This window comes from Sus scrofa, chromosome X (genome assembly GCF_054392235.1).
Source record: "Sus scrofa isolate SSC_HxYL_T2T_F1_AM1 chromosome X, Sscrofa_HxYL_maternal_Yorkshire_Landrace_v2.0, whole genome shotgun sequence".
NCBI classification, from domain to species: domain Eukaryota; kingdom Metazoa; phylum Chordata; class Mammalia; order Artiodactyla; family Suidae; genus Sus; species Sus scrofa.
Genome location: NC_139401.1, coordinates 69,417,944 through 69,431,595, shown reverse-complemented (window position 1 = coordinate 69,431,595; position 13,652 = coordinate 69,417,944). Strand labels below are relative to the sequence as shown.

Here is a 13,652-nt window from a genome sequence, read left to right as displayed (position 1 = left end):
AAAAAGTCACTTGAGATCTCAATAGCAGAATTGAGACAGGAAGAAAAGAGTCACTGAATTTGAATTTGAAAATAGATCAATAGGAATTACCCAATCTGAGCAACAGAACAACAAAAAAGGCTGAGACAAAACAAGAGGCTCAGGAACTATTGGGTGATATAAAAATGTCTAGCATACAAGTCTTCAGAGTGCCAGAATGAGAAAAACATTGTGCATAAAAAAGTGTTTGTAAGAAATCAGTCAAAAACTTCCCAAATTTGATGAAAGATAAATCCACATATTCAAACACCCCAGCAAACTCAAAGATAAACTGAAAGAAAAACATACCCAGAAATATTACAAACTGCTAAAAAAATAAAAATAAAGAAAAAAATTGCAAGCAGCTACAAAAACCAACACATTTCAGTTTGAGAAACAATGATTCAAACAACTGCAAATTTCTCACCAGAAACCATGGAGGATATAGATGGTAGAAAAATACATTTACTTAGGGTGCTGAAAGAAGAAATAGATAATGGTTTCATTATCTAACGTCTGTTTATCCAGTAAAAAATGTCCTTCAGGAATGAAGGCAAAATGAACACATTCTTAGATGCAGGAAAATGAAGAGAATTCATCTCAAGCAGAGTTGAGATAAAATGATAGAGAATTCTTTAGTCTGAAGGTAGGTAATGTACAGAGGAAGCTAGGATCTTTTAGGAATGAAGGAAGAGCAACAGAACTGGTAAATGATTAAAAGATTATTTTTCTCCTCCTAAATTCTTTAAAACATGTAAGACTCTAAAATATGAAAGAAATCATAACACAGTCCAGTGGGCTTTCAAAATATATAAATGTAAAACACATGGCCACTATTTTAAAAAAATCAGTGGGGGAGTATAAAGAGATCCATGTGAATGTAAGGCTTCTGTGTTTCACTTCAAGTTTGTAAAACATTAAATCTTTACAAACTGTTAGGTCATTGCTAGGTATGTATATTGTAATCCCTACAGCAACAACGAAAACAACAACAACAATAAATTTAAGAGATGCAACCAAAAAATTTAAAAGAACACTAAAACAGAATACTAAAAAATGTTCAAATACTGCAACCAAAAAAAAAAGAAAAACAGAAACAAAACTAACAAAAATGATGACAAAGCTCAGACACATAGAAAGCTAGAAACTGCACTATATTCCTTAAGAGCAGAAAAAAAGCTTGACAACTGCAAATTAATGATATTCTTGACCTTCGAAGTAAAGCTATTGGGCAAAAAACTTTCCCTAGAGGGAAAGAAATAATGAGTGATTACTAGAATGAATGACACAGAAAGTCATATAAAAAACTGGGAACATTAAACTAAAAATTATTATAATAAACTGTTAAGGCCAAGTGTAGACTACCATGAGAATGAGAAGCCCCTTGGGGTTTCAAAAACAGGGCTCAGTACATGCATCCTAATAGTCACTGCAACACTATTTACAACAGTCAAGACATGGAAACAACCTAAATGTTCACTGGCAAAGGAATGGACAAAGATGTGGTAAATATACAATGGAATATTACTACTCAATCATAAAAAAAGAATGAAATAATGCCATTTGCAGCAACATGGATGCAACTAGAGATTATCATACTAAGTAAGCCATACAGAGAGAGACAAATACCACTTATATGTGGAATCTAAAAATATGATACAAATGAACTTATTTATAAAACAGAAACAGACTCACAGACTTTGAAAACAAATTTATTGCCGCCAAAGGGGAAAGTTGAGGGGGTGGGTACAAATTAGGAGTTTGGGATTAACATATACACACTACTATATATAAAATAATCAACAAGGACCTATACAGGGAATTCTACTCAATATTCCATAAAAACCTAGATGGGTAAAGACTCTGAAAAAGAATAGATATATGTATAACTGAATCACTTTGCTATACACCTGAAAATAACACAACATTGTAAATCACCTATACTTCAATAAAAAATAAAAATTAAAAAACAAAAACACAGCAACAAAAAAACAGGACTTAAGCTATTTCAGCCTGCAGCCTTTACCAACAAATAGCCACAGGGAAGATCACAGAGAAAGATTCCCTTTGTGCTATCTGGGGGAGAAGAGCAGCAACTATGGCTAAAATCCTGCCCAGGAGCATCTCTCCCATCTCTCTTTCCAAAATAAAATAAATTATTAATCTAAAAGAAAGATTACCAGAACCTGTGGCCTGAAGCATTGGGTAGAGGAATAGGGGGCAGACTAAAATTAATATAAGGGTCATCTCCCCTAAGTAACAAAAGCCTAAGTGTACAATGTGGGGAAATCCAGTGTTAGAAACCCACTACATCTGGGTAAGGGGAGAACAAGCTTAAGTCCTAGGGTAGGAACAGGAATACAAGCTGGGAACAACATTAAATCTGAAGGTATAACAAGGCCATACTCTACAACCCAGAATCACAGTGCCAACTTAAGACTGAGTCTTTTTTTTTTTTCCCCCTTCATTTTAGGTCCGCACCTGCATCATATGGAAATTCCCGGGCTAGGGGTTGAATGGGAGCTACAGCTGCTGGCCTACATCACAGGCACAGCAACACCAGATTAGAGCCGCATCTGCGACCTACACCACAGCTCATGGCAACACCGGATCCTTTAACCCACTGAGTGAAGCCAGAGATAGAACCCACATCCTCATGGATACTAGTCAGGTTCTTAACCCACTGAGCCACAACAGGAATTCCAAAACTGAGTCTTATTCATAACACTAGAGAATGCTCCCCCACTTTCTATTCCCAACCACACACTAGCAAGCATCATGAAATAAAATTAGGTGATACATAGGTGGAAACTGAAAATGACAGAGCCTCTCTGGGAGGTAGTGCAGAGGGAAAAACTCAAAGCCAAGCAGGGACACAAAAACAAGTATCATATGGTTTAAAATCTCTAGTGTACTGAGGAAAAGCACAGTAAACAAGCTTCAAAACCAGCCCAATTCTCACTAGTTTAACGCAAAATTTCATATTAATGGCTTAGAAAAAGGAAAGGTGTGTTTTTCTCAAAAAATAAAAAAAATTTACCTCATTATGTATTATCTTATATAACATGTCTTTCAACAAAAATTATAATGTATACAAAAACAAAGGGACATGAAAGTCTGAAAAAATAGGTACAAGATGTGGGAACTAACAGAATTTAAAATAACTAGGATAATATGTTTAAAATATAAACAAAAGACAAGGTCACACAGGTAATGCCACAAGAGAGGCAGAAACTGTGAAAAAGGATCAAATGAAAATGGCAGAAATGAAGAATGCCTTTTGGGCTCATTAGCAGACTCAACACTCAACACAAATGAATAATCAGGGAGCTCAAACACAGGTTGACAAAAACTATCCAAACTAAGATGGAAAGGAAAAAATCTTTCAAGACAGAAATATGGAGACAATAAAAAAATCAGTGGTTGCCAGAGGTTAGGGGATCAGGAGAGGGATAAAGAGGCAAAGTGGAGAGGATTTTTAGGGCAGAGATTCTGTATAATACTTTAATGCTGGATATACTGTCATTATACATTTGGCCAAACCCATAGAATGCACAACAGTAAGACTGAGCCCTAATATAAACTACGGACTTTGGATGATGATATGTTAACGTAGGTTCATCAGTTTTAACAAAAGTACACACTGTGGTGGGGAATGTTGATAATAGGGGTGGCATTGCATGTATGACGGGAGGGGATATATGAGAAATCTCTGTACTTTCCTTTCAATTTTACTATGAAGCTAAAACTGTGCTTTAAAAAAATTGTCTGTTTAAAAAAATGACAAAAATTCACAAAAAGAAATAAACAGGGCCAGAAAAGTTTATTACATAGGTAAATACAAATGACAGAATAAATAAATTTTATACTCTTTTCTTCTAAAATGATTTAAAAGAGAACTGCATAAAAGATACAAGTATAAAACTATAAAACAGTATAAAACAAGTATAAAACTATAAAACAGTACTTTTGGGTTGTAACATGTCAAGGCCTCATTTCCATGATAATAGCACAAAGGAGAGAAAATGCCAAAAAGCAATACTGGAAGATTCCATACAATATTGGACATGAAGTAAGTAGATGGGTTTAAGTTAATATGCATGTTATAATCTCTGGAGCAACAATTTTTTTTTTTTGTCTTTTTGCCATTTCTAGGGCCACTCCCCCCCACATATGGAGGTTCCCAGGCTAGGGGTCTAATCGGAGCTGTAGTCGCTGGCCTAGGCCAGAGCCACAGCAACACCAGATCCAAGCCACGTCTGCAACCTACATCACAGCTCACGGCAACAACGGATCCTTAACCCACTGAGCGAGGCCAGGGATCGAACCCACAACCGCATGGTTCCTAGTCGGATCTGTTAACTACTGAGCCGTGAAGGGAACTCCCTGGAGCAACAATTTTACAATAAACTAAAAAACACACTAAAAATGAGGAATCCTACTTCCAGCAACTGGCATTTGCAGGTTTTAAAATTTTTTAATCATTCTAATATGGGTATAAGGATACCTGTTTTTTTTTCCCACCAAATTTCACAAATGGCAAATGAGCATCTTCTCATTTGCTCATCTGCCATCTCTGTATTTTCTTTGGTGACGTGTATGTTCAGATCCTCTGCCCAATTTTTAACTGGCTTTTTTTTTTTTTTTTTTTTTTTAGGGCTGCACCTGAGGCATATGGAAGTTCCCAGGCTAGGGATGGCACTGGAGCTACAGCTGCCAGCCACAGCCATAGCAACGCAGGACCCAAGCTGCATCTGTGACCTACACCACAGTTCACAACACCACCAGATCCCCGACCCAATGAGTGAGGCCAGGGATCAAACCTTCATCCTCATAGATACTAGTTGGATTCGTTTCCACTGCACGACAGGAACTCCCTGTTGGTTTTCTTATTGTTGAGTTTTAACAGTTCTGTTTATTAAAGTCCTTTATCAGACATAGGTTTTGCAAAATTTCCTCATAGCCTGTGGATTTTGTCTTTTCATTCTCTTGACAGTATTTTTTTAAGAGAAAACCTTTGTTTTTCCATTTTTAAAAAATTTTATTGAAGTATAGTTGATTTATAATGTTAATTTCTGCTGTACAGCAAAGTGATTCAGATATATATATATATATATTCTTTTTCACATTCTTTTCCATCATGACTTACCAGAGGATACTGAACATAGTTCTCTGTGCTATATATATATATATAGTAGGACCTTGTTGTTTATCCATCCTATATGTAACAGTTTGCCACCTGCTAATCCCGAACTCCCAAACCTTCTCTCCCCTGACACCCCTTAGCAACCACAAGTCTGTTCTCTATATCTGTGAGTCTCTTTCATAGATATGTTCATCTGTGTCAGTTTAGATCCCACATAACAGTGATATGATATAGTATTTCTCTTCCTCTGTCTGACTTACTTCACTTAGTATGATAAAGAGCAAACATTTTTAATTTTAATAAAGTCCTACTTATCAATTTCTTTTTTCATGGATTATGCTTTTGATGTCATACCTACAACTCACCACCAAGCCCAAGGTCACATATTCTCCTGTACTTTCTTTTATAAATCTTAACAGTTTTCCATTTTCTACTTATGCTATGTTCCATTTTCAGGTCTTTTTTGTGAAAAGGTGAGGGTCTCAAAGTAGGTTCTCTTTTTCACCTGTGGACATACAATTGATCCAGCACCATTTGTTGAAAAGACTGTCCTTGTTTCATTGAACAGCCCTTCTGCTTCTGCCTTCGTCAAAGATTAAGTTTGCTATATTTGTATGGGTTACTTCCAAGCTCTCTAGTCTGTTCTATTGATGTATATGCCTATCCTCTTACCAGCAGCATGCTATTGTCATAACTATAATTTTATGGTGAGTCTTAAAACAAAATAGTATGAGTCCTCCAACTCTGTGCTTCTTCTGCACTATGTTACTTGCTATAGATAATTTGCCTTTCCATAAAAGGTTTAGAATCAGCTTATCAATGTCTACAAAGTTTTTTGGTGGAATTTTGGTGGAAATTGTATTGAATCTATAGCTCAAGGTAGGAAATTTTGACATTTTAATAATATTGAGTTTTTCAAACGTTTAACAGAAAGTATCTCTCCATTTATTTATATCTTCTTTGATCTCTTAATGTTTTCTAATTTTTCATCAACATATCCTTACATATTTTGTTAGATTTATACCTACCCATTTCATTTTTGTTTGGTGGAACTGGAAATGGATTTTTTAAATTACAAATTCCAATTGTTCATTGCTAGCATATAAGAAAATAACTGACTTTTGTATATGCACCATGTATCCTGCATCCTTCTTATCCTTGCTTATTAGTTCTAGATTTGAGGGTGTTTTCTTACTGTATTATAACTTTGCTTTACAAAACAAATGCCTTTCTCTCTCCTAATTAGAGAAACTGTGCATCAACTTATCATCACAAGTGTTTGTTAAAGTGACAATATTTCCAATACTGTATTTATTATGAAAGTAATTGTAATATTACATGCGACAAAATTCTTACAACAATTCACTCAATAGTGTATAGGCTATCATATTGATAATGCTAGGCTACCATAAAACAATCATATCACTGATTTTTCATTATTAATGTATGAATCATTACACCTGTAAATAAACGTGTATTTCTTTTTTCACATTACCTCTTCATTTTGGGTGTCTAGAGTTAGCAATATGTATAAATAACATTTACAGTGTTTTGTATCATATAATACTGATGGAAGTAATGATAGACAATTTATCTTTTAAACAGATGACATAAGCTTACATTTTAAGAAATACAACAGAGCACCAGAAATATATTTTCCTTATGGTTTTCTTAATAACATTTTATTTTCTGTAGTTTACTTTAATCATACAGTATAATACATGTAATACACACATCATGCAAAATATGTGTTATCAACTGTTTATGTTTTTGGTAAGTTTTCTGGTTAGTTCTTAGGGAATCAAAAGTTAATTAAGTGAATTTTCCACTAACCCTTGCATTGTTCAAGGGTCAACTATACTTACAAATCACATATTTGATAAAAGACTACTATCCAGAATATACCAAAAGCTGCTATATCTCAATAATGAGAAGGCAAGCAATCCACTTAAAAATTGGGCAAAGCATTTAAATAGACATTTCACCCAAAAGATATATGAAAAGCTAATAAAAACATGAAAAAAATTCCCTAATTCATTAGTCATTAAGGAAATGCAAATTGGAACCACAGTGAGATGCAATTTTACTCCAACAGAATGCAGTAACAAATGTACATTAAAAATGGGAGTTCCTGACGTGGCTCAGCGAAAGTGAATCTGACTAGCATCCATGAGGATGCAGGTTCGATCCCTGGCCTCACTCAGTGGGTTAGGGATCTGGCGTTGCCATGAGCTATGGTATAGGTCACAGACATAGCTCAGATCCTGTGTTGCTGTGGCTGTGGTGTAGGCCGGCAGCTGTAGCTCCGATTCAACACCTAGCCTGGGAACCTCCATAAGCTTCAAGTGCAGCCCTAAAAAGACAAAATATATATATACATTAAAAATGTAAAAATCTTATGACTGGGTCACTTTGCTGTACAGCAGAAATCAACAAAACATTGTAAATCAACTATAATAGAAAAAAGAAAAATCTTAAAGAAAGTAAACATCATTAACCCATCTTCATTGCTGGTGGGAATGTAATATGTTATAATTACTTTGAAAAAGAACTTGAGAATTTCTTAAAAAGTTAAACATAAATTAATATATGATCCTACAATTTCACACATAAGAGAAATGAAAACATATCCACATAAAGATTTCCATGTGAATGTTCACAGAAGCATAATTTGATAGCCAATAAAACATAAACAACTCAAATTCTCAAGTGTTTAATGCAGAAACAATAATCATATAACTGAAATATTATTTGCAAATTTAAAAAATGAAATACTACATACATATAATATATATGAACCTCAAAATAATTAACCTATGTAAAAGAAATCAAACACAAAAGACGTGTTATATGATTCCAATTGTATGAAAGGTCCAGAAAAGACAAATCTATAGAAACAAAAGTAGATTAGTGTTTGCCTGGAGTTAAAGGTAGGAACAGAGATTAAATTTAAACTAGTATGAGAAAATGTTATGAAACCAGATTATGGTAATGGTTGAAGAACTCATTAAATTTACAAAGTTTTTTTTTTTTTTTGGTCTTTTTAGGGCTGCACTTGCAGCTTATGGAGGTTCCCAGGCTAGGTGTTGAATCGGAGCTACAGCTGCCAGCCTACACCACAGCCACATGGGATCCATGCTATGTCTGCGACCTACACCACAGCTCACGGCAATGCCAGAACCCCAACCCACTGAGCGAGGCCAGGGATCGAACCTGCAACCTCATGGTTACTAGTCAGATTCATTTCCGCTGCACCACAATGAGAACTCCAAGAATTATTTAATTGTACACTTTAAATGAGCAAATTATTTGGTATGTAAGTTTTACCTGCAAAAAAATTTGTTCTTTTAAATTGAAATGGTCTAAACAACACCAGAAAAAAGACAGACACTGTCATAGGGGATAAAACACAAGCCAATCCACCAATATACTCACTCTAATTATCTGACCTAAAAACCCAACCACCAACCTGTGGTTGGTACTGTGAAACGTACACCCACATAAACTTTATGTATATACAAAAATTAAAAGTAAAAAGAAAGACATAGCATGAAATACTAACCAAAGAAAAACTTGAGAATCTATATTATTTTGAAACAAACATAAGAACAAGAAAGATTATCAGAGAACAAAGAGGAACATTACAAAAAAATAAAAGGATGACATCTTACAAAAGATATAATAATCCCATATGCATATACACCTAACAAAATACATAAGACAATAAATGATAGGTGTGAAAGGACAAATAAGTAAATCCAAAATTACTTTGGGATTCAATACCGCTCTCTCAAAGTTATTATTAATACAGTCAGAAAACCAGAAAAGACACAGAAGGCCTGAACAACATAATTAACCAACCTGATATAATTATAGAACTCCAAATAATAACAATAAAATGCATATTTTTCTAAAATACACATGCATAACACCAACACTTATGTTTTGGTCTATAAAATGAATCTCATTGAATTAAGAAAATATTAATAATAATATAAAGAGCATTCTAAAATATAAATTCAAACTGGAAATTAACAAGAGAGAAATATCTGGGAAATTCCCAAATAACTAGAAATTAAACAACAAAGTCTAAATAACATATAGCTCAAAGAGAAAGTCTCAAGTGAAATTTAAACTGAAGACATTGAACTAAAGATGAAAATACATCAAAATATGTTGGATGCAGCTAAAGTAGTGCTAACAGGGAAATTCACAGCACTAAATAAATATGTTAAAAAATAATAAAGACTTGGAGTTCCGTTGTGGCTCAGCCAAAATGAATCCGACTATAGCATCCATGAGGATGCAGGTTTAATCCCTAGCCTTGCTCAGTGGGTTAAGGATCTGATCTTGCCCATGAGCTATGGTGTGGGTTTCAGACATGGCTCAGATGTGGCCTTACTGTGGCTGTGGCGTAGGCCAGCAGCCACAGCTCTGATTCAAACCCTAGCCTGAGAACCTCCATATGCTGCAGGTGCATCCCTAAAAAGACAAAAAAATAAAATAAAATAAAATAAAATACCTAAAATCAGTAACCAAAGCTTGTATTAAAGAAACTAGAGAAAGAACAAATTAAGTCTAAAACAAGCAAAAGAAAGGAAATAATATCTAGACCAGAGATCAAAACAAAAATACAAAACAAGTCAATAAAACCAAACACTGGTTCTTTGAAAACATTGTTTATACAGTTGACTCTTGAATAACAGAGGTTTGAACTACATGAGTCCACTTATACAAAGATTTTTTTTCAATAGTAAATACTACAATACTACACAATCCACGGTTGGTGAATCCACAGATACAGAGGACTTATGGATATGGAGGGCTCATCTATAAGTTAGTTATACATGGATTTTCAACTGTGCCTAAAATTAGCAGACCAAAACAAACAAATACACAATAATAAAAAAAAAAACCCACAAGAGAGAAAGAAGCTATAAATCATCAGTATTACAAATAATGCCAAAGACTTTGAAGAAAATGAAAGACTAATACAAACAACTCCATGCTTACAAACATGATAAATTATATGAAATGAAATAATTATGTGAAAGACACAGACTATCCAAACTTGTTCAAGAAAACCTTAATAGCCCTATATCTTATAAATAAACTGGGTTGGAAATTACTATCTTCCTAAAGATGAAAACATCAAACAAAAGATGGTTTCACTAGTGAATTCCAACAATCAATCAAGGAAAAAAAAATACCAATTCTACACAATCAATTCCATAAAAATAATTTTACAAAAAACATGATCCAAACATGAAACCAGTATTACCCTGTTCACAAATCCAGAGAAATACAAATCAATGTCTCTAATGAACAAATAGATATAAAAACTATCAGAAAATGGTAGTAAATCAAATCCAGTAATATAAAAAAAATGTATCACAATCAAGTGGGTTTCATCTAAAGGAATCTATAGGTAGTTCAACACTGAAAAAAATCAATGAAATTTGGAGTTCTCATGTGGCTTAGTGGGTTAAAGATCTGGCATTGTCACTGCTGAGGCTCAGTTCACTGCTGTGGCAAGGGTTCAAACTCTGGCCCAGGAACTTCAACATGCCATGGGTGAGGCAAAAAAAAAAAAAAAAAAAAAAAGAACAATGAAATTCCATATCAACAATTGAAAGACAAAAGACCACATAGTCATCTCAACAGATTTAGAAAAAGGAACTTGAAAAATTCTTACTTTCACCATAAAAGTCTTAGAACACTATAAACAGAATGGGAAGTGCTTAACCTAATAAAAGGCATCCATATAAGACCTACAGTTAGCAGATATTGGAAAGAAGGAAAGTATGTCCTCCCTCTCTATCCTACTCAACATTGTATTGGAAGCCTACCAATTCAATACAGAAAAACAATTATAAGGCATACATGTTTGAAAGGAAGAAAAATTTTTTTTTGGCTGTACCCACGGCATATAGAAGTTCCCAGGCCAGGGATCAAATCCGAGCTGCAGCTGCAACTTATGCCATAGCCTCGGCAATGCCTGATCCATAACCTACTGTGCCCAGCCAGGGATTGAACCTGTACCACCACAGAGACAATACTGGATCTTACTAACTCACTGCCCACAACGGGGACTCTAGAAAGGAAAAAATTTTAAAGGCCTTTATTTTCAAGAAAACATTACTGTCCATTTGGACATAATCTACAAAAAAAAAAAAACCTCTTAGAACTAAAAAGTGAGTTTAGCAAGGTTGCAGAATATAAGGTCAATAAACAAAAACATATTCCTATATAGAGCTACAAATAATTGGAATTTGAAATTTAAGAAATAAATTTATAATGGCATCCAAAAAAACAAGTTCTTACATATAAATCTAAAAATATGTATGTTAAAAACAACAAAATGTTCCTTTTATTTTTTTATTTTTTTGTCTTTTTTAGGGCCTCACCCACAGCATATGGAGGTTCCCAGGCTAGCAGTCCAGTGAGAGCTACAGCTGCCAGCCTACGCCACAGCAACGCCAGACCCTAGCCGAGTCTGCAACTACGCCACAGTTCACAGCAACAACAGACCCTTAACCCACTGAGCGAGGCCAGGGATCGAACTGGCAACTTCATGGTTCCCAGTCAGATTCATTTCCACTGTGCCATGATGGGAACTCCAAAAACAACAAAATGTTAATGAAATAATCAAGGAGCTAGATAAATAGAGAGAAATACCACGTCTATGAATCAGAAGATTCAGTAAGGTGTCAAATCTCCCCAATCTCACCTATAATTCAATGTCGTACCAATCGAAATCTCAGCAACCTCTTTTTATAGATTTTTAAAAAATATTCTGCAGATAAGAGTAGAATAATAAAATGGGAAGTGACCTTCTCTGAGACACAGCACAAAGGGAAGACAACCTGATGGTAACAGTTAAGTAGGAAAGTCAGAGGCTACTACCCTAGCTAAATAACCCTGCTCAATAAGAAGGGGTGTCACTCTGAGAAAAGCAAGCCTCTTCTATGCTCAGCTCCAGATTAACAGTGCAGAGGTTTTGCCAAGGGGCAAAGGAAGGCTGTCATAACAGAGAGTCCAGAGGTATCCCCTAGGGAAGCAACTTAATTTGGAACACACTGGGGGAAAGTTCAATCCTAAAAGTACTCCCCAAAACAATAGAAATTTTGGTGCTAATCCATTCCAAAGGCAATAGTTGGCATCTATTAACCCCAAACTCTCAATCCATCCCACTCCCTCCTCCTTCCCCTTGGCAACCATGTGAGAAAAAAGAATGTATACATGTATGTGTAACTGGGTCACCATGCTGTACAGTAGAAAATTGACAGAACACTGTAAACCAGCTACAATGGAAAAAATAAAAATCATTATATATATAAAAAAAAGAAATTTTGGTGCTAAGCCTTAAGAGGAGACTAGTAACTACATGAGAGCAACAAACTAAAAGAATACCAGTTAGAAGTTTACCAGAGAGAACCAGGAAAGAGACAGATAAGAAGATACTGCCTGTGGTCTGTATGTATGCTCTCAAAAGACAGTGGAATTAAACTAGATCAGTAACAAAAAGATAACTGGGAAATCCCAAAATATTTTCATTTTAAATAACACACTTCTAACTAGCAGGTGAATCAAAGAAGAAATCTCAAGAGAATTTAAAATATATTTTGAGCTAAATGAAAATGAAACTACAATGTATCAAAAGTTGCAGGATAGGAAGTTCCCATTGTGGCACAGCTGAAATGAATCTGACTAGGAACCATGAGGTTGCAGGTTCGATCCCTGGCCTTGCTCAGTGGGTTAAGGATCCGGCATTGCCGTGAGCTGTGGTGTAGGTCTCGGACACAGCATGGATCTGGCATTGCTGTGGCTGTGGTGTAGGCTGGCAGCTACAGCTCCGATTGGACCGCTAGCCTGGGAGCCTCCATATACCGAGGGTGCGGCCCTAAAAAGACAGAAAAAAAAAAAAAAAGAATGAATACACAGGATACCCAGGACTTCCCACTATAGCTCAGCGGTAATGAACCCCACATGTATCCATGATGATGCACATCTGATCCCTAGCTTCATTCAGTGTGTTAAAGATCCTGTGGTACTGTGAGCTGCAGTGTAGGTCGCAGATGTGGTTAGGATCCAGCATTGCTGTGCCTATGGCATTGGCCAGCAGCTGCAGCTCTGATTCGACCCCTAGCCTGGGAACTTTCATATGCTCCATATGCGGCCTGAAAATGCACGCGCCCGCGCGCGCGCGCACACACACACACACACACACACAAAGAATGAATATGCAAATAGGTCAATAGAACAGAAGACAGAGCATAAGCCCAGAAACAGACCCACGTAAATAAAGTCAACTGATCTTTAACAAAGGAGAAAACACAATAGGAAAAAAATTCTTATTAACAATTGGTGATGGAACAATTAGAAATCCAATGCAATAATATGAATTCTAGACAGACTTTATACACCCTTTACAAAAACTCACTCAAATGGGTCATAGATATTAACATAAAGTACAGAACTATGAAAT

At 35.4% G+C, this 13,652-nt stretch overlaps 2 long non-coding RNA genes across 2 annotated transcripts in view; one reads left to right on the top strand and one right to left on the bottom strand.

Annotated features, from left to right (window-relative positions):
• Positions 1-13,652, bottom strand: part of LOC110257855 (uncharacterized) — an 83,491-nt gene that overhangs the window by 29,550 nt on the left and 40,289 nt on the right. The gene's annotated exons all lie outside the window — the stretch shown is intronic.
• Positions 4,651-12,240, top strand: LOC146394655 (uncharacterized). Its single transcript, XR_014835656.1, has 3 exons — positions 4,651-7,345; positions 9,351-9,499; positions 12,044-12,240. It is a non-coding gene; the product is annotated as an uncharacterized LOC146394655 (long non-coding RNA).